The 21,452-nt window shown below is 51.4% G+C and overlaps 1 long non-coding RNA gene across 1 annotated transcript; it reads left to right on the plus strand.

Moving 5' to 3' along the window:
* Window positions 1–1,852: 1,852 nt before the first annotated feature.
* LOC128584551 (uncharacterized) lies at window positions 1,853–19,872 on the plus strand. The gene is made up of 4 exons (XR_008379689.1): window positions 1,853–1,922; window positions 7,891–8,053; window positions 16,864–16,944; window positions 19,780–19,872. It is a non-coding gene; the product is annotated as an uncharacterized LOC128584551 (long non-coding RNA).
* Window positions 19,873–21,452: the final 1,580 nt, after the last annotated feature.

Below are 21,452 nucleotides of genomic sequence, written 5' to 3' on the forward strand. Positions count from 1 at the left end.
CGTTCTACCCTGTCTGGGTGTGTGTGGATGGAAGCGTAGGAGCAGGGGATCCTACAGCTGGGACTGCCCATATGCCCTGACCAGCCCCCAGCCCCAGGCCCTCTGCCTCAGCACCCCCAACCCCCAAGGGCCTACAGGGACTGCTGTCCCAGGTAGGTGACTGGAGGACTCAACACAGGGGGCTGCCCCACAGAAATACCCCAGATCCTTTTCCTCCTTACATGGGCCTCCGACACCTGGCGTCTCTTCATTGGAGTCACTGCTTTTTGGGCTAAGGCTCATCCTTTTCAGTTCTTTTCCTTTGTAATGCAAAGACCACCTGGGAGAGGCACTGAGGGACATCTAGACACCAGCAGGAGAGAAAGGTGAGTGCAGAAAGGACCCTGCTCTTCTCTTCCTTGCTGTGTGGTTTTCCTCCCCATCACTGCTGTCACTGTCCTAACACAACTTACCCATCGGATCCTTTCCAAAATTCCACCAGCTGCAAGTAGAGGGCAAGCATGGGGTGCAGGAGCACTTGTGAGAGAGGGTGGTACTGGGGGAGGGCCGAGGAGGGAGGGGAGGCTGCCAGAAAAAGACGGCCACTTCTGCCATCTCCCAGGGCTGACTCAGCACCTCACTCATGAGGATTAGTCATAAGTGAGTGAGTGACCCCAAAAGTTGTAGTTCATTGTGTTGGTGTCTCAATGATCCCTTTCTGACTCGTGGCCCAGCATGACACAAAGCCCTGGGGGACTGGCCGGAGATCCTGTTGGGCCAGCCAGATGTAGCAGGTTCCTCCTCCCCACAGCCCAGAGCTGACCCACCCTCTGGACCAGTTGCTGAGCATTCAGAGAAGAGCAGTGGGCAGTGGAAGGGCTGCTGAGGGGCTGGGTTAGTCCTGGGGCACTGGGAGCCTCTGCTCACTTCCCTAAGCCTCAGTGTCCTTGTCTGTTTGATGGAAGGCCAGGTGTGGCTCCCTTCCCAGCTCTGAGAATCATGTTTGGCCCCAGTTGTCCTTCCTAGTGGAGGACAGGGTGATTTGGGCTGGGCATGGGCTTGAGGCCTGTGCTTTCCACCCAGCCCAAGAGTTCCTGACCATGGAGTCCTCCCACCCTGACTTCTCACCCCATTGGGTCTTGCTGGGGCCTGGTTGTCCAGCCCTCAGGACCCACCCTTTGCTTTTGCCCTGAACAGAAAGAAGAGCTGTAGGTGTCTAACCTGCAAGGCCTCCCAAATCCCAGAAGCCCAGTAACCAAGTGAGCAGAGTGAGGCCAAGAGAAGGAAGGGGCCCTTCCAAGTCCACAGGGCAAGCCAGGGACAGGACCCTTCCTGCTGTGCCCCTGCTTCATATCCACGCTGAAGTAACCTTCTCTCAGGATCCTCACTGACCCATCACCATCGCCCTGGCCTCATCACTGCCAGCACAACTGTGACCCTCCAGTACCAGCACCCTGCCCCACCTCTGCCCCTCACCCATCCTCCTCCTCCAGGCTTAGGGGCTTTTCTCATTCATTCATTCTCAGGGTGGTATAGACTGGCCAGTGGGTGGGAGGACATGGGAGCCAGACTGCCTGGCTCCACCAGCTGCATGACCTTGGGCAAGCTTTCATTCTTGCTCTGTTCTATTCCTTGGCTATAAAACGGGACACTAATAATACCTCATAAGGTTGTTGGGAGGCTTAAATAAGCCAATACTGTAAAGCGCTTCGAGCAGGACCTGCCACACAGTCAGCACTCAGTAGATGCTATCATTCACCCATTGATTCTATCCCATCTGTTTTCAAAAAGATTTGAGGTGACTCACAGTAGAAACACAATATAATAGGCATGTAAGGTACACGAGCCCAGGATGGGAGAGGAGACACCTGTCCCAGAACCTCGCCAATAGCCAAGCAAGCTATTGCACCTGAACACAACTTCCTGGCAGTCTCCTCCAAAAGGTAAAGGGTGCTGGTATTGGGTTCCTTTTCTCCAAAAAAATGAAGCATATCAGCTTTTCAGGAGGATAGAAGGTTTTTCTGGTTCAAACTTCATGGATGGCATTAAAGACTCCCCCTCCCCTCGCCCTCTCTACATTTTTTAATCAATTCCTGAGAAGCGGGGTCTCCTCTTCATCCCTTTTCACCCCCACATCTAGACCCTGAGGAGGCCTGGAGGACTGGGGCCCCTGAGAACTGCTGTTCACTAGGCAGAACCCTCTGGCTTGAGCAAAGCATTCTCTTCAGGGAGGGGTGAGAGCGGGGCTGACTGTGCAGGGTCCTGGGTATCTTTGGAGTCCCATGGGCAGTGGGGAGTCACTGAAGGTTTAGGAGCCAGGGAGAGACTCTGCCACTAACCAGCTGGAGATTTACAACCTAAATCAGGGGTCCTCAAACTTTTTAAACAGGGAGCCAGTTCACTGTCCCTCAGACTGTTGGAGGGCCAGACTATAGTTTAAAAAAAAAACAAACTATGAACAAATTCCTATGCACACTGCACATATCTTATTTTGAAGTAAAAAAACAAAATGGGAACAAATACAATCACACCGCCTCATGTGGCCCGTGGGCCGCAGTTTGAGGACCCCTGGCGTGTAGGAAGCCACACAGCAGTTATGGAGGACAGAACCTTCATTTGTCCCAGGAGAAAGACACTCAGATGGGCCAGAGTTGGCAGCTTTCCTCACCAGTGGAAATTCTGGGAAAAGCCAAGCCACTGCGACAGGGAGGACCTTCCCTGTGAGGCAGAGCAAGCCCCTTCACTTCCCAGCAGTTAAGGCAGCAAGGTCCCCTGGGGGGCTGGGAATGGTCCCTGAGAAATCCCAGGGCTGCCTGCACACTTCCCCTCAGGTTTCCCCTTTTCTCCGCGACAGCAGGCGCCAGGAAAGGTGAGCAAGGCCCTCCACATTGAGTCACTCAAAAGGTTAGGGGACATAGGGAGAAGGGCATGGTTCTAAGTGTGGCCTGAGACCATCTGCACAGACATAAGTATCACCAAAAAATGGGAGCCTTCAAAGCCCTCCTCGACAGCTGTGTGCATACACACTCACTTCACAAGGACACCCCAGTGGGAATCTCATTCCTGTCCTGGGAGGCTCTGCCTCATCTGCAAGACCTGTGGAGCCCCCAGTTCTTACCCACCTGTTAGGTCAGAGACTGCAACCCCAACCCCTCCATGACCTAATCCAGGCTCCCAGCTTGTCCCCCCAAAGCCCCTGGGCTTCCTTCCTAGCCCTGGGCCTTCAGGTGGTGGAAGAAACCCCTGTGGCCACCATCCACTGGGACCCTGTCCAGTCCCCCTTCCTCAGTCCCTGACTCTGCCACAGGCAGCAGAGAAGCGGGCCTTGCTCTTCCTCTGGGTCGGGGAAATGACTTTGCAGGGGGGCAGTGGCGGAATGTGAGCCTCTAGGACATGATGATTCGCTGCACAAGGCTGGCTCATGCAGCGGTCATAGGAACAGAGTGCTGAGAGGGGTTTTTGAGCGGCAATACTGGACATGTGAGGGAAGTCCCAGCTAGTCTTGGACCTGTCCTATAAAGTGCTATCACAGGGGTGCGGGGTGGGACTGAGTGAGGCAGGGATTAATTGGGGGTCAGGGCTCATGGGGTGGGTGTGGGTGGAGCTGCCTGCGCCCTGCTCTCCTTCCCCACTCAAGCCTCATCACCTCTAGCTGAGTGAGGGAACAGCCTCTTCCCTGCCAGTATCTCACCCTCTAATCTGTCCTCCACACCTGCTGTGTGGCTTCCTACAGGACCATTAGGCTGTACCTCCCAGCTGGTCATTGGCAGAATCTCTCCCTGGCTCCTAAACCTTCAGTGACTCCCCATTGCCCATGGGACTCGGAAGATACCTGTGGCCCTGCACAGTCAGCCCCGCTCTCACCCCTCCTTGAAGAGAACGCTTTGCTCAAGCCAAAGGCCTTGTACTCTGTAGGCTCTAGGCCCCATCCCCTTTTGGGGAAGTCTCCCCAGTCCTTCTCCCTCAAGACATAGCCCAAGTCCCATCTCCTCCATGAGGCTTTGCCTGATTTTCCTGTTGCAAGGGACAGCATTCTCCAAACTCTTGCTGGGAAAAATGCCCAGTTTTGGAGCTGGATAGGCCTGGGCTAGAGCCTCAGCTCAGTTCTAATCCCATTAACTAGTTTCAAGTCACCAAACTTTTCTGAACTTCAGTAAATGGAAATAAGGCCCACCTTGCCGGGTGTCTGAGGGTACTGATGGCTGAGTGGTATCTGTTATTTTGGCCTTCCCATTGTCCTTGCCCCTTTCTTTTGGTGATATCCCCTGGATTTTCTGTTGGATATGTGGTCCAGGTGGGGCTGTCCTCACTACCTGGTTCCAGAGTGAGCACATGGCCCAGGCCTGGCCAATGAGAATATTCTAAGTTTCTAGAGATGGACATGTGACTCAAATCAGGCCAGTGGGAAGCATATTTGGGACTAAAACTTTCTTTGCCCTGAAGTCACTAGACTGATAGAAGGAAAGCTGGAACCTTTAGCCACTGTCGTGGGATGAACAGTCTCCCCCAAAAGATACATTCAAGTCCTAACCCCAGGACCTTGGAATGTGACTTTATTTGGAAAAAGAATCTTTGCAGATATAGATCAGTTAAGATGAAGCCATACTGGGTTAGAGTGGGTTCTAATCCAATGCCTGGTGTCTTTATAAGAAGAGAAGTTTAGACACAGAGATTCACAGGGAATAGGCCAGGTGGTGACAGAGGCAGAGAGTGGAACCACGCATCTGCAAGTCAAGAGTGCCGAGGACTGCTGACAGCCACCACACGCCCGGACAGAGGCCTCAGACAGTTTCCTTCTCAGAGCCTCAGCAGGCTGCCTACACCCTGACTTTAGACTTCTAGCCTCAGCAACCAGGAGAGAACAACTTTCTGTTGTGTTAAGCCCCCAAGTTTGTTACGGCAATCAGAGGAAACAAATAGCGCCCCTCTGGGAGGTACTGGGACTGAAGCCGGCACTGGGAACAAATAGCGCCCCACTGAAAGGTACTGGGACTGAAGCCGGCACTGGGAACAAATAGCGCCCCTCTGGGAGGTACTGGGACTGAAGCCGGCACTGGGAACAAATAGCGCCCCCTCTGGGAGGTACTGGGACTGAAGCCGGCACTGGGAACAAATAGCGCCCCCTCTGGGAGGTACTGGGACTGAAGCCGGCACTGGGAACAAATAGCGCCCCCACTGGGAGGTACTGGGACTGAAGCCGGCACTGGGAACAAATAGCGCCCCCACTGGGAGGTACTGAGACTGAAGCCGACACTGGGAACAAATAGCGCCCCTCTGGGAGGTACTGGGACTGAAGCCGGCACTGGGAACAAATAGCGCCCCCACTGGGAGGTACTGGGACTGAAGCCGGCACTGGGAACAAATAGCGCCCCACTGGGAGGTACTGGGACTGAAGCCGGCACTGGGAACAAATAACGCCCCCACTGGGAGGTACTGAGACTGAAGCCGGCACTGGGAACAAATAACGCCCCCACTGGGAGGTACTGAGACTGAAGCCGGCACTGGGAACAAATAGCGCCCCCACTGGGAGGTACTGAGACTGAAGCCGGCACTGGGAACAAATAGCGCCCCACTGGGAGGTACTGGGACTGAAGCCGGCACTGGGAACAAATAGCGCCCCTCTGGGAGGTACTGGGACTGAAGCCGGCACTGGGAACAAATAGCGCCCCCACTGGGAGGTACTGAGACTGAAGCCGGCACTGGGAACAAATAGCGCCCCTCTGGGAGGTACTGGGACTGAAGCTGGCACTGGGAACAAATAGCGCCCCCTCTGGGAGGTACTGGGACTGAAGCCGGCACTGGGAACAAATAGCGCCCCCACTGGGAGGTACTGGGACTGAAGCCGGCACTGGGAACAAATAGCGCCCCACTGGGAGGTACTGGGACTGAAGCCGGCACTGGGAACAAATAGCGCCCCCACTGGGAGGTACTGGGACTGAAGCCGGCACTGGGAACAAATAGCGCCCCCACTGGGAGGTACTGGGACTGAAGCCGGCACTGGGAACAAATAGCGCCCCTCTGGGAGGTACTGGGACTGAAGCCGGCACTGGGAACAAATAGCGCCCCCACTGGGAGGTACTGGGACTGAAGCCGGCACTGGCAGAGCCGCCACAGACGGGGATTCTTGACACTGCGACAACACTTGGATCCTTCAGCAGCTGAAGCCAAACGTTTCAGTCACTTGAACCCATACATTCTCTATTTTGCTTAAGCTGTTTGAACTGGGTTTCTGTCTCTTTCACCTGTGAGAGGCCTGATTGTCACAGAGATAGTGACTGTGATGGGCTGCCCGTCTGCCCAACAGAAAGCCCTCCATAAAAGGTAGTGCCTCTCAGGCTGGGGTCCTCAGGAGGCTGGCTGTGACAGGGAGGAGCCTCCTGTGGACACAAGGCGATAGGAAGCAGGGGTGTGCAGAGGGAAGCCAAGCTGGGACATGGGCTCAATGGCAGCCTCAGCCTGCCCTGGGGGAGTTCTGGAGCGAGAGCTGCTCTGCAGAGCCCTGGCACGTCGGGCCAAGGGTGTCAGGCCTTTCTGGTCTCATACCTTCAGTCATTGAACCTGGCTGCCCTGGGAGGAGGTAAGATCCTGGGAGAGGGGACCCGTGCCACTGAGGCCACGCCTGCAGGAACAGTTTGAACAGACACAGTCCCAGCAGCTGATGCAATAGGTCCTTCATCAAAGGGTAACCTGGGAGGGGCATCATAGTGCTCCCCCCATACAATGTAAAACTCATGATCTGGAACCCAACACATATTCACTGTTGAAAACATTCATTCATTTATCAAAACCCAAAGGGGCAAATTCAGGTGGCCCAGGGGGGCTGAGTTGATGGAGCCCTTCAAGGGTAGTGTCCTGGAGGAGGTTAGGAGAACAATCAGAGAATGAGGGAAATGCCAGGATAAGGCTGGAGGGGATGTGGCTGGGGTGGGTGACATCAGGGTTGGTGGTGTGGTCTTGCCCAGTGACTGGCCCTGGGGTCCAAGGGAGTGTTGCTAAATGAATAGGGCTGCTGGCAATGGGGGTGGGGTGGGGAGAGGCACGGGAAATTTCAACTGCTTCTCTTCCTTTCTAATGTTGATTTCTTTGTGGGGCGGAGTATAGAGGCTGGCCAGCCCTTCCAAGGTCCTTTTCTCAGTCTTCCTGGCTCCCCAGGCAGCTCTTCCTAAAGCTATGATGCCTCCAAGTCCTAGCCCCAAACAGGGGACTCCTACCCAGTGATCTGTGCTGGCTCTTACTCTAGCCCAACCAGGCCCTCCTCCTTATCAGATGAGAAACGGGACTCAGAGAGGAAGCTGGCTGTGCAGAGAAACTGTTGGTGGTTGAGCCAGGAAACCCTCCCTCCTCAGCCTTCCTCGCGTGCAGTGCAAGCCTGCAGCTCAGGCCATGCCCTGCTGTCTGACAAGAGTCCCAGCTGCTTTGCCTGCACCTGGCTGACCTTCACTCAGTGTCCCAAGGGCAGGAGCTGCCACGACCCACAGGGCTTAGGGCAATGAGTTGGAGCTGGTGACATGGGGTTTGTCACCCCTCCCAAGGCTTCTGCAGGAAGTAAGGGAGCAGTCAGAGGGCCCTCAGAGGCCACCTGGTCCTGTCCTGTCCCCTTTCCCCAGATCACAGGTGAAAGGAAAGTCGAGGTCTTGAGGCAAGAAGGTCACGTGGTGAGTTGTCAATGGGAATAGAACCCGGGTTGATTGTCCTGTTTTCCCTAAAATTGCTCCCACCTCTGAGTTTACATAGAGCCTCACAGAACTATTTTGTTTTCTTATCTCCAAATTATCTTACAGCAGAATACAGAATTGGTTTTATTACATCAACAAGACCATAAATGTTTTGGGGGTGGCCTTTGAGGAAGGATGCTGGTGGCACCAGGACAAATCCCTGCACTGTGCCCTCCCCTCTGTTTTCTACAAACAGGACTCTGTCTAAGAAAGTGGCTTCCATGAAGGCGGCTTTGCTCCGTGAGCATCTGACTCAGTTGGATGTACAGAAGTGAGTCTCAAGGAATCAGCGGGAGAAGACGGGAAGCCCAGTGCCTGACAGGGCAGAAGAGTCTGGAGAGGACATAATAGCCCACGGGGTGAGGAGGGAGAGGGTAGAGAGGCTGCGGCTGGGACTTTGGGGCTGCCTGTGCAAGGTGTGGGGCAGATGCAAAGTCCCCAACGGTGAAGCAACCAAGGGCATTTGGAGAGGAGGGATGTGCTATTTAGGCCTGTCTTCTCCACTGACTGTGCAGTAAAGGCCTCCACGTGTTCCCACCCCAAGAGTGGAGACCGAGAAAGGGCCATGCCTGTATTATCACAGGGTGGCCCAGAGAAATGCAGAAGCAGGGCCCAGAGGCTGAGGACCCCCCAGAAACTGAGCCCCGACCTCACCCCTAGTCTGGGGAACTGGCAGAAATCCCAAGGGAGGCCCTGATACCTCTGCCCCGGGGGTTCACACTGTGTGGGGGTTCACATTGATCTTGCCTCAACCTCTGGGGGCTGGGAGGCCCCAGCTGACATCTGAGTTACCTTCTATTTTCTGATTTCTCTACTTACACATCTCTTTGTGGGAACTACTATTATCCCCACTTTCTCCAGGAGGCGCCTGAGCCAGATAGGGCAAGTAACTCACATAATGCCCCCAACCAGTCAAGATGGAGCTGGGCTAGAGGGGCCCATCTGTGCTCTGCAAACCCAGCTCCTTTGAATTGTGCCTTGTCCCCTCTGCCTCTTCCTGGCCTGCCCTTCCCCGCTGAGCGCTGGGCAAACCCCAGACGCTCACTAAATCCTGTGTGCTTCATGCAGAGGGGACCAAAGCCCAGGCACTGGGGCTCCCTAGATTTGGGTTTGATCCTCCTCTGACACTCACTACTCAGTGACATTAGGTAAGTTAAACTCTAGGAGCTTCGGTTTCCTCATCTGTAAAGTGAGGACCGACAGATGCTGAAGGAATGTGATTGTCATCATCATTATCACTTGCTAACCAGAGCCAGGGCTGGAAGTCCTCCTGGGGGAGCCGTGTCAGCCTTTCCGGTCCTTCACGGGCTCTGTGATAAGGTAATTTTAGAACAAGCCTCCAAGTTCACCCTGGCTTTTCCTATAGGCCCTGTCCCTTAAGGAGTGAGGGTTCTACCCAGGGGAGGGAGAACCCCAGCAGGGACCCTGGGAAGGGCCAGTGACCACACAGGGTCCTGAGACGGGCCTTTGGACCAGGACCATGGGTGGAAATGAGCCAGATGGAGGCCTGTGGTAGTGACTGGTTGCTTAGTTTCCAGTTTAAATGGGGAACTGCAGAGACCACCCACCTAACTGTAGGCAGGAACTTAGCCTCTCTGTGCGCCTCTGCCCTGGATTTCCCAGTGTCTGGATTATGTTCCTGGACCTTAAAGCGACATATTATTGCCTCTGTGTGCGAAAAAACCCTCCGCATCTCCTTTCCTTCCTGCTCTGCTGTCGGGGCTATGGGAACCTACAACCTGACCGGGGCCTGTGTCTTCTCCTTTCTGCCCCTGGGATCTGTTCAGCTCTGAGCAGCCATCATCCCTGTGGTACCAGGTGGCCCTGGGCTCGGGGTGCTGGCAGAATTTAGGGGGCTGGTGGCCACAACCCTGATGCCCTTTTCCAGCTCCGGGAGGTGTCTGTCGTTCCTCATTTCACAGATGAGGCCCGAGTTTGCCCACATCCGTGTGGTTTGTCAGTGAGGCCACTGAGATTGGAGCCAGGATCTGGCTGACACCAAAAGCTGCCTGAAGGATCCAGAAATAAGAAAGGGAGAGGGAAGAAAGGGGAACAGACAACCTCTTCTGCCCCAAAGAAGAATGTGTTGATCGCATTTCTTGGGCAGTGTCTGTAACTGCCTTTTAGCATCATTTGAAAAACATTTAATTACTTCATGCAAATAATCATAACAATAATACTGCTTGTGCTGGATGTGCCCCTGTCAGGTGCCACGTGCTTTACATCTGTGAACTCCTTTAATGAATGGTTCCAAGGTTGGGACTGGAGCAGCCTCCCCTCCCTCAGCCCTGTCACCTCATTCCCCCATCCCTGGCCTCCAGTAGCAGTGCCTTCAGCTTCCCCAGCTCTCGTGTCCTCATCTAAGCTGAGGAGAGGATAGGCAGCTTTCTCCCTGCCCCGCACTGCTCTATGTCAGGCTAAAGAAAAACAAGCCCCCATGCCCTTTGGAGTCTCCTAGGCCAGTCGGCTTACCTTCTCCCCTCCAAGTTGCCAGCCCGCACTAGCCGCCAGGTCATGGCACTGACCTTTGCACTGACTTGGCCGCTTCTTTGCCTTTCCCTGGGGAAATTTCAACACCCAGGTGGGTGGTCCCCCCAGAACCTTGCCGACAGTTCCTTGACCTTCGCAACCCTGCAACTTTCAGCTTTCCATGAGCAAGCCTCTCCCCTTGTTGAACTCTGAGCCTTGACCCCGCCTGGAAGAGATCTGTTCTTAAAACCCCATTTCAGACTGCACTCCCTGTGAAGTCCCCTTACAGGGAGCCCCACCTGTCCCCCAACTTTCCTTCTTCCCTCCTTCAGGGGCCCAGGATCCCTCACTCCTGTTATATATTCACTTGCACCTACAACTTCAGCATCCGACCAAGACAATCCAACAGGGAATGTCAAGTTCTTTCCACTTAGGAATGTCAGTGCATAACATATAAATGAAATATTAACACATCGAATCAAGCATTATATCATAAAAAATACATCCTGCTCAAACAGAGTTTATTCAGGAAAAGCAAGTATGCTTTAACACTATTGAACTTTGTACTATAATTCGCATTAATAGGTCAAAAAGGGAAAACAATTTGATTGTTTAGGTAAATGCCAGAAAATGTATTTTTTAAGATCTAACAAATATACCTGCTTAAAAGAAAACTCTTGGTAAACTGAAATAGGAGGATGCTTCTTAATTGTGAGTAGAAAGTATTTATGTCAAACCATTGTGCATCATCATGTGTGATACTGAAACCCCGCAGATATTGCTGGTAAGTCAGGCAGCAGAAGAGATGCCAAGAATTGTCACTGTTACTTAACCTTATTCTGGAACTAACAACCAATGCTATCGATTGCAGAGGCAATGATACTCCATTAGCAGTAAACTATCAAGTCCCCAGATCCTACTGTTTAAATGCCATTTTCCACTAAAAGGAACCAGAGCTCCTTGGAGAAAGGACTAATCCCAGGGTTGGAACAGAGAAAGTACAAGATGACACTGAAACAGAAAGTAAGGAAATGTTCAAAGAATTAACAGAGGCAAAATGACACAGGGGTCTGCCTGAAGGGACTCCTGCTGGCTAACGCTGGGACAATGTAGACATCAAAATAAATAATTATAACAACAGATCACAACCCTGTGATTAAAATAGAAAGAATCCATGAATCCATATTGATATAAATGAATAAATAAATGAGAAAGAAAGAAAAACTCTTTCTTCCTATAGAATGCCAGCTAATAAATGTAGAATGAATGAAAGAAGTAAACAGCCACTGTTTGGCAACCATCGTAGTGGAGGCTGATCAAGACTGGAGCCATCAAAGGAATTAAGGCTGGCGGGTGGAGATTTGATGAGAAACAGACCCCGGTGTAGTCTGGGAGTATCTTCTCATCACATACTCATCAAATAGAAACGGAAAGACGGTGAGTGTAAGGTGGAGAAACCTGGCAGGCACCAGCTGATCAGATATCAAGATTGACATCACTAAGGGTGGGACAGGGTGGAATCATACGTCCAAAGTGATGTCCTGACAAAAGCATGGCACCTTTGCCGTGGTGCCCTCGGAAGAACACACAATCCGAGAGCAGCACTCTACAGACCCACTTGGGGTACACTTGGAAGAATGAATGGCCTCTACTATTTAAAACTGTCAAGGTCATGAAAGACAGGAACAGATCAAAGATCTGTTCTAGATTCAAGGAAACTAATGAGGCGTGACAACTAAAGTCAACTCAGAATCCTGACTTGGATCCAGAACCACAAAGACAGACAAATGAGGCACGGTCAGGACAGTGGAGAAGTCGGCCGGAGTCCATGGATTGGAGGATGGGGTTAAATGAATTTGGATTTCCAAGGATGTGTTGAGTAAATATAATTTGGTGTGTTTAGAGGTCATGGGACACCAAGACTATAACTTATTCTCAAATTCTCAAATGGTGTAGAAAAAAAAGATAATCTACATCTCTTTCTATAGAAAAAGAGCAACAGAGAGACACCGAGAGAGAGACGGCACAAATGTAGTGAAATGTTAACCATCAGAGAAGCTGGATGAAGGATACACATGCAGAAGGTCTTTGTACTATTCTCTGAATGTTTCTTTAGGTTTGAAATTATTTCAAAATAAATTACTAGTGAATAAACCTAACACCTCAGATTACTGTGCAAATGGCTTTGGCACAGCTCTGCCCACAGGTGCCAGTGCACATGCGTGATGCCCCATGTTTAGGAGTCCTTTCATTCCAGAGACAGAATACTTCTGTCTTCAGGCCCCCCATCTGTCTATCTCTCCATCCTTTTGGTCAGACAACCTGACTCCTATTTTTCAGAGAAAATGTAAGTCCTCATGAGGAGTCTCCCTGAATTTCCCTAACTTATCTCTCTAGCCCAAACCTTCTGATAGAGTGTAAAACTCCCCTCAGTGTGGCAGGCTGGGCCATGGGTCTGGTCTGTGACTTTTTCACCCTTAGAGACGTTCCTTGTGGAGACCGCCATCCTCTGGTTTCAGTCTGGATAGGTTGGTCGCTCTCTGGGGCTGCTACCCAGCTGTCATCTGAGACTTCACCTGTTTAGATTCCTGGTTTCTTAGATCACCCTTGTTCTTTCTTGTTTGGGGGAAGTATATCAAATAACAGTGTCCAGCGAAAGAGTCCAGAGGAGGTTAACTTTTTTTGAGATTTTTGTGTCTGCAGATTATATATATATATATATGATTTCTATTCTCACTAAGTTATCATTTTGACTAAGGATAGGTTGAAGATAGTTTTCCTCATAATTTTAAAAACATAGCCCCGTAGTCTTTCTTTCAGGGTTGCTGTTGAGAAGTCTGATTTTTCATTCTAAGTCTGTACACTTTGTGTGCGTGACCTGTTTTCTTTCAACTCTGAAAGTTCTTAGGTTCTTCTCTCTCTCCCCATTCTGAAAATACACAGTGATGTTCCTTGGAATATGTCTTTTTCATATGTTGTATTAGCACTTGGCAATTGTATTATTGAAAGTCACTTGGTGGGTGCTTTCATGTAGGTCACCCATGTCATCAGTCCCATGAAAGTTTTCTTACATTATTTCATGGGTTACTTTCTCTTTTCTAATTTATCCCATTCTCTTTTTCTGGAATTATTAGTACATAATCAGATGTTGGAATTCTTTCATTAATTCTGTAATTTTCTTTTGATGTTTTCCTCTTTTCTAAGTTTTTGCCTCTTTATTTAATTTTTAGGGACAACTTTATCTTTCAGCTTTTCTATAGAATTTTTTTCGTTTTTTGATCACATTCATTTCAAAGAGCTCTTCCTTATTTTCCATGCCCCACCCCTTTTGGTTTTAGTTTTTTTTTGAGATGGAGCTTGCTGTGTTGTCTAGGTTGGTCTTGCCTTCCTGGACTCAAGCGATCCTTCCGCATGGCAGCCCCTTTTTTAATAACATCTTGTTCTTATTTCATGGATACAGTAGCATCTCTTATTTTTCCAAATAGTGGGTCATTTTTTAAAAGGTTTCTTGTGTTTCCTTAATAGTTTGTTTTCATTCTTATTAGTCAGAGGGAGAAGCAGCCTGCTACGCTGCAGACTCTATCCTGAGGCCTCGCACTTTAACCAACTACCTGTGCCCCTGATATTCCCTTCCCTTCATCAAGAGGAACCTATCTTAGGCCTATTTCTTTGATAACCTACACAAAGGGGGCCAACTGTCAAAGTTTGGGGAAAGTTTGGAGAGCTGGCTAATGTCAGATCTTGAAATCAACCATGGGGGAAGTATTTATTTACACCATGGAAACTAACAAATGCTATACCTTAGGTTGCTGTTGTTTTGTGTGTTTGGGGGTTTTGTTTGTTTGTTTTGGTTTTGTTGTTGTTGATTTAAGAGCTGATTATTAAACATTTACCAGATCACCACTTGAATACCAGTGTCCTTTACCCAGTGCTCTGGTTCCTAGGGAATGGGGTTGAGCAGCAGGACAAACGCTTGGAATTGTATAACATGGCAGCCCTGGTGGAGGTTTATGCTCTGACACTGGGTTAACTGTTAGCTGTTGAATACTTCTGCAACTTGCTACTTTAAAGATTTGATTTTACTTTATGTGGTTGGAACTGTGGCTTATTATGTAAAAACGTGCAGCCTATCTTCACATTACTAGCTCTAGGACACTTTGAAACAAATTTATTTAAATAGTCACAGTATCTACCAGGCAAAGCACATGGAACCAAGCACCAGAGGCTCCTGGCTATCTCCAGAACCAGACAGGCCTCCTCTAGAAAAGGTGAAGTAGGGATTCTCTTGTCCACCGAGCCCTCAGTAGGGCTGGCAGCCTGCTCCCCTCCTTGTCAACCTTGTAACCTCAAGATTTTCCTGTTCTAGGGTCCCCCTGTCAAGACAGCTTAGAAGGCTGGTCTGGTCTTAGTTTATCCAAGGCTCAGTGTGATCCCACATACAAGGTGACCAGAGAAATTTTGGTGAAGAGAAGAAGAGTCTATGCCCAGAGCTGCAGAGTAATGGGGTTGCCCTGAGTCTTGACTCTCTCTGTCCCTCGTGCCCTGTGCTTCTGTCAACTGTGGTTACCCTCCTTCCAGTGCCCTGAGCGCCAGCTTCTCCTGCCCAGAGGACTGGAAATGGGCTGCCCTGTGCACACACCCTGGGGGCAGCGCAGTGCTGGGGGAGAACCAGGAAACCAGGTGGTGAGGTGCCTGCTGTGAGCCTCTCACCAGCAACTAGTGGACTCTAGTCAAAACAAAGATGCCTCAAGTATACCCTGGGGGTCGGCGTACAGGTTCTGGGCAGTAATAACTTCTAGGAACACTGGGTCAGCATTACCCCTTCTGCCCTGTTGTGACTTAACTTTTCTCCATGCCTTGGTTTTCCCATATGTGCAATGGAACTAATCACCCTCAAAATATCCCTGCAAGGTACTAATTACTGTCTGTAAGAGGCTTTGAGATCTTTGGATGGAATATAACAGTACTAATAATGGATAATAACACTCTGTCTTTCTCCACGCCCTTTCATCCATGGATCTCAAAGCTTTTGACAAACTTTAATTAATTCTCACAACACCCCAGTGCAGGAGGCTGGTAGTTATTAGCCCAGTTTTACTGGTGGGGAAACGGAGAGAATCCAGGAGACTGGCTTGAGGCCACACAATACACTGTCATCCCTATGAGGGTTAAAAGTCACAATTCCCGGCCCCTGGGAGAAACCCAGACAGCACGAGCTTCCGCCCGGCCAGCAGTGGGCGGGGAGCTGGTGGGCAGTCACTGAGCTTCTGGGCTTGTTCCTGAGTCTCTTCAGGAAGCAAATGGGCCTCCCCACAAAAAGGTAGGCCAGGGATTCCCTTGTCCATCAAGCCCTTGATGGTGCCCGCAGCCTGCCCCCTGCTGTCCCATTTTGTGTGAGGGCTGATAACCTTCAGCCTCCAATGTCTGCTAGACCCTGTCAGGGCCACTCTGTGTTATTTGGTCTCATCCCACCTGTGAGGAGAGACACATTATTCCCATCTTGCAGATGACGAAACTGGCTCATTGAAGAAGTCACCATTTGTTCTCACCTAGTTTGGGCCAAGCAACTTGCTTTTGCCTTCATTGTGACTAGTGCAGACCACAAGCCATCAAGGTGGCTTTGGGTGCTATTAGCCATCATTTTAGAGATGGGCTCCAGGGTGTGACTGAGGACAAGTCCCTGTTCTTCAATGACCTCACTCTTCCCCAAGCCCTGGACTCCCTCCCAACTTTGAGTGGGCAGGTGAGGCCAAATTAGATCATGTCAGGGAGGGCTTTGAAGTGGGGAGGGCGCACCCCTAGGTCTTCCCAGGGGAAGATGAAAAGCCTGGTGTCCTGGGCTGAGTGTCATCCCACAGGGAAGTGCTCAGAAGAATGGGAACAGCAGGGTCACCCAGGCTGCAGATCACCTGGGGACAATGGCCCTGTGGGCAACCTCTCATGTCCTGCCTGTGGGCTGCTCTAGGGAAGACCATGCTTCCTGGGACAGAGGGGTGAGTGATGTACCCTGGAACCCTCTAGTGGGCAAGGGGGGAGGTCTGAGGTCAGGGTCGTGTCACTGGGAAGCTACCCCCCTTTCCTAGGCTCAATGGTCCAAGGGGGTTGACCTAGGAGACCTCCGAGGTCGATCCAGTACTGACCTCCCCCAATCCTAACTTAGAGCCACACTCTTTAAAATATTATCTGTTTTTAATGATTGTTCATGCATGAGCTTAAAGGATGTCAGAAAGCAGATTCATCTCAGGAACCATGGCAGGACTTTGGGGACTGAGAAGGGTTTCAGGAGACCTATCTCTAGCCCCTGGCCATCTTGAAAGCATGCTGTGTGATCTGGACAAGGGCCTTCTTGTTCCTTGCCTCAGTTTCCCTGTTTATAAAAACAGCAGTGGGGAAGACCAATAGAGTAACTTCTGAGGAGGATTTTCAAGCACTAGGAAAGAAATGCAGGGGGCGGTAAAATCAGCTTCCCTTGGCCACAGGGAGCGTGTGCAGAGAACACAGTGACAACAGAACGAAATGGGCGGGGTGCGGGGCATACGTGCAGATCTTGTGGGGAAAATGCTGTATGCTCTAGTATCAGTTTTGCTTATAGCCTGCTTAGTCTTGATAAAAATAATATCTAATACTTGTGTGGCCTTTTATTCAAGTTGGCAAAATGTTTTCTCTTTTATCTTTCAATCCCCACCCCAACACCTGGCAGGGAGGGATAATACCCCCAATTTACAGACAAAGAAACTGAGGCTCAGGAAGATGAAATAATCTGGTGGAGGACATATAGGTGGTAAGTGGCAAACCCAGGCCCCCAAGCTGAATATCCCCTTCAGATGTGCTTCTCTAGACACTCCTGCATCAGAGTCCTTCCTAGGACCAGTATGTGGCTGGTCTGTCCCCAGGGTTGGGAATGTAGTCTCCACAGGCCTGGGTGGAGGGTCTGGGTCACAGAGCCCACTTGCTGGGCTGTTTTCCTCCTTTTGAGGGCCCTGGGAAGTAGGCGAGGTCGCTTGGGGTGGGGGGCCTGGCCAGGCAGGAGGACTTGGGTGGTGAGGCCCGGGTGTGGCCAGCAGTGGGCGGGAGGCTGATGGCTGGCAGGGCAGGGCAGGGTGGGGCAGGCACCGGGAACAGGGTGACCTGGACAGGGTGACCTGTGATAATGATAATTGGATGCTGCATGCAGTGGTGGCAGGGGAAGTTAGGAGGTCCCTTGTGCCTGGGGGATGCTCCCCAGAGGGCCTTCACTCTTCTCTCCCTGCTGGCTCCACTCCACCTCTGCTCATAGCTTCCAGCTGGGATGTTCTTTCTCCTCCCAGCAGGCCCTCACCTGGAGCCTGCTCAGACCTGCCCTCCCCACAAAGCGCAGTAGCAACTCCCTGGGGCAGAAAGTGTCTCTTCTGAAAGCAAGACAAGAGTTTAATTAAGCCCTAAACGCACACAGTTGAGCCTGAAATTAGGGTGGTGGAGGGAGGGGGAGAAGGCAGTTGAGGACAGGGGGGCTTCAGCCCAGCCCTGCCCCAGCCAAGCAAAACAACCCTGCAAGCAAACATTTACAGAGCCCGAGGGCTGGGTTACAAAACATTTCTGACCCAGAAAGGAGAGAGCGCCAAGTTCCCTTCTCCCCTAAGTTTGTGTCTGGGGACAGGTATTGGGGTTTGTGAAGAATTTGAAGTGAAAGAGGGAAACCAGGAGGTAAAGAGAGGACACCTCTGAAGATAGATGCCCAGGCTCAGGTTGGGGGTGGCGTGTGCTGGGGTGGAAGCTGGGCAGGGGGAGCCCTCCCCACCCGGAGAGGGAGGGACAGAGGAGGACAAGGATGCCGGTCTCCAGGCGAGCCAGTCAGACTGCACACACGGAAGGGCCAGGGCTGGGACTGCTCCCCAGGACACCCAGCGTGGCTCTCCCAGGCGGGCAAAGCTCATTCTGCATCACCACCACCCCCAAGGAAGAAGGGAGCAGCCAGCCCCTGATCAGCACAACTAGCTGGGCTCTTGGATTTAGGGACAAAGCAAGTGAGACTTGCTGGCCCGACAGCTGCAGGCAACTGGGCACTCGGCAGCTTTGAAGGGGCACAGGCTTCGCCCCCCATCTCCTGTTAGTTTCCTGTGGCTGCCCAAGCTGCTGCTGAGACATTGAAACCATAGCTGCCTCCTTTACCTGGTGATTGATCTTCTTTTGCCCTGCAACTTGGGTTTGGTCTTAATTTGCCAGGGACTAAAGGCAAGAAGAGCCGGGCAGGCAGGCATGTTATCGCTTGTCTCCAGGCAGAGAGGCTGTTGCGACAGAGCTCCTGGTGCGTGTAAAAGTGCACGCAAGGAGCGCAGTGAGGGAATAGGGAGCAGGCAGTGTGGGGTGGGGGAGAGGAGGTGCCCAGCCTTCCTCCCCTGTGTCTGTGTGGGTATGGGGGGCCACCGAGACAGGGAGCCCCAGGACAGAGAGGAGTGCCGGCAAGGCCTCTGTAGCTGAGTCTCCTTGTGCTGGCAGACCGATGGGAAGCTGCCTGGTCCTAACTCCTCAGCCAGCATTGATGGCCCCTGCCTGGCAGCCCATTGATCACTCAGTGAGATGCTTTGACCCCATGGCAGGTGGAAGCTGGTTGGTGGTTCTTCAATTTTAAAGAAGACTTTTTTTCAAGAGTCCAAAGCGGGCACCTTTGCTGGTGGCCATGGCACAATTATGGAAAACAGAGTCTGGCCACTTGCTTGTCCTTATTGGGTCTGGTACCCACACAGCTTCCCATTCCTGGGACAGATGGGACTTCCTGGTACCGTCCCCCACTACTGAGTTGAGGTGTCACCAAGCGTGACGACCAGGGGCAGCACCCTCACTCCATCAATTCACTGTGGAGGCTATAACAGATGCTCAGAAACTCAATGGTTTAAACAACACCAATTGACTCTTTGACAGTTCTGGAAACCAGAAGTTTGAACTCGGGTGTTGGCAGGGCCATATTCCCTCTGGGGTGTCGGAGCCGTTCCTCATCTCCCCAGCGCCTGGGGGGTTGTTGGCACTCTCCGGTCTCTGCTGTCATCACTCTGCCTTCTCCTCTGCGTGCGTTGTCCCCCTGTGGCCCGCTCTCACCAGGACACTTGCCATTGAATGTAAGGCCCATTTGGATAATCCAAGATGATCTCCTCAACTTACAATCCTTAGCTTGGTTACATCTGCAAAAGGCCTTTTTCTAAACAAGGTCATATTTTGTAGGTTCCAGGCATTTGAATGTAGACGTATCTACTTAAGCTGCTTCACCACCCTATGGTCAGTCTGCTGTGGCTTACACTCCTCCAGTGATGAGGAGCTCATTACTTCATAAGTTAACTCCATCCACAGCCAAACAAGTCTAATTATTTTAAAGTTCCCACTTGGGTGGAGGTGAAATTCTACTCAATAGGAACCTTCCCCCTTTGGCCCTGGTTTTGGCCTTCAGAGCACATAAAATACATCTAAATAACTAAACTCTCCAATCCCACTCCTTCCGCCTTGATTGGTTTCCTATGGCTGTTGTAGGGGCAAACACAAAATCAGAGAAAGGATGAACTGGCTTTGTTTTGGTGTCAGAGCCTGGTCTCCCTGGCGTCTCTGTCCCTAGAACCTGTGCCTCATTCTCCTCACCTTAATGCCCTAGGGCAGCTGAATCAGTTCCATAGGAGGCTTCTGGGGGAAATGCATCCTGGAGATTCACAATTTGCACCTTCGACAGTATGTTAAAGGCGCTGAGAAGTCCTGAGCAAAGCAACCCATCTGACCCAGTATTTCCCAAACTTCTTTGAAAATAAAGTTTTCTATGGACTATCATCTTTTATCACTTTGCAAAATGTCCTCACTACTTTGGGAAATGATTCTCTCAGGGATGCCTAGGGGTCTTTTCCAGCTTCCACAATCTTTTTAGGTCCCACCAAGTAGTTGAATTTGTTGTCTTAAGTTCCCATCTCCAGCATGGTTGCTAAACATTTTGCTGGAGGTAACAACTTCTCCATTAGAAAATGAGAGTTAAGCTACCCGGGAGGCTGAGGCAAGAGAATCGCTTAAGCCCAGGAGCTGGAGGTTGCTGTGAGCTGTGTGAGGCCACGGCACTCTACCGAGGGCCATAAAGTGAGACTCTGTCTCTACAAAAAAAAAAAAAAAGAAAAAAAGAAAATGAGAGTCAAGAATCTGGAAAATTGGGAGGCTGAGGTGGGGGGATCGCTTGAGGCCAGGAGTTTCAGACCAGCCTGAGAGTGGGCAAGACCTTATCTCTACCAAAAAAAAAAAAAAAAAAAAGAGTTTAGAGAATTAGTTGTCCCTCCCCCAAACCGCAGACATCCAGGGTGAGGTCGTATGTGACGGCCTTCTCCTAGCGGCCCTGGGCCTCGCTGGCTCCTGGCTGGCACTGCAGATCTCCGGGGAGGATGAGGGGCTGCAGGAAGAAAGGGGGGAGCTGCACATTTTCTCCACCCTGCCCCCTGGAGAACCAGTTCTCACCTCACCCTCAGCCTTTCCTCAGCCAGGCGTTGTGGCGGGCGCCTGTAGTCCCGGCTACTTGGGAGGCTGAGGCAAGAGAATCACTTAAGCCCAAGAGTTTGAGGTTGCTGTGAGCTGTGACGCCACAGCACTCTACTGAGGAGGACAAAGTGAGACTCCGTCTCAAAAAAAAGTCCTCTTAGGGGCGGCGCCTGTGGCTCAGTGAGTAGGGCGCCAGCCCCATATGCCGAGGGTGGCGGGTTCAAACCCAGCTCCGGCCAAACTGCAACCAAAAAATAGCCGGGCGTTGTGGCGGGCGCCTGTAGTCCCAGCTGCTCGGGAGGCTGAGGCAAGAGAATCGCGTAGCCCAAGAGTTAGAGGTTGCTGTGAGCCGTGTGACGCCACGGCACTCTACTGAGGAGGACAAAGTAAGACTCCGTCTCAAAAAAAAGTCCTCTTAGGGGCGGCGCCTGTGGCTCAGTGAGTAGGGCGCCAGCCCCATATGCCGAGGGTGGCGGGTTCAAACCCAGCTCCGGCCAAACTGCAACCAAAAAATAGCCGGGCGTTGTGGCGGGCGCCTGTAGTCCCAGCTGCTCGGGAGGCTGAGGCAAGAGAATCGCGTAGCCCAAGAGTTAGAGGTTGCTGTGAGCCGTGTGACGTCATGGCACTCTACCCGAGGGCGGTACAGTGAGACTCTGTCTCTACAAAAAAAAAAAAAAAAAAAGTCCTCTCAGCCTTTCCTCACTAGGGAACGCTGCTTCAGAATCAGTCTTCTGGGAGCTTTTTTGGAAGGTCTCAACTAAATCCTCTTCCCTATGCTAAGGGGAAAAAAGTCTGGAAGGAGTTGCAGCTTGTGAA

This window comes from Nycticebus coucang, chromosome 4 (genome assembly GCF_027406575.1).
Source record: "Nycticebus coucang isolate mNycCou1 chromosome 4, mNycCou1.pri, whole genome shotgun sequence".
Lineage (NCBI taxonomy): Eukaryota > Metazoa > Chordata > Mammalia > Primates > Lorisidae > Nycticebus > Nycticebus coucang.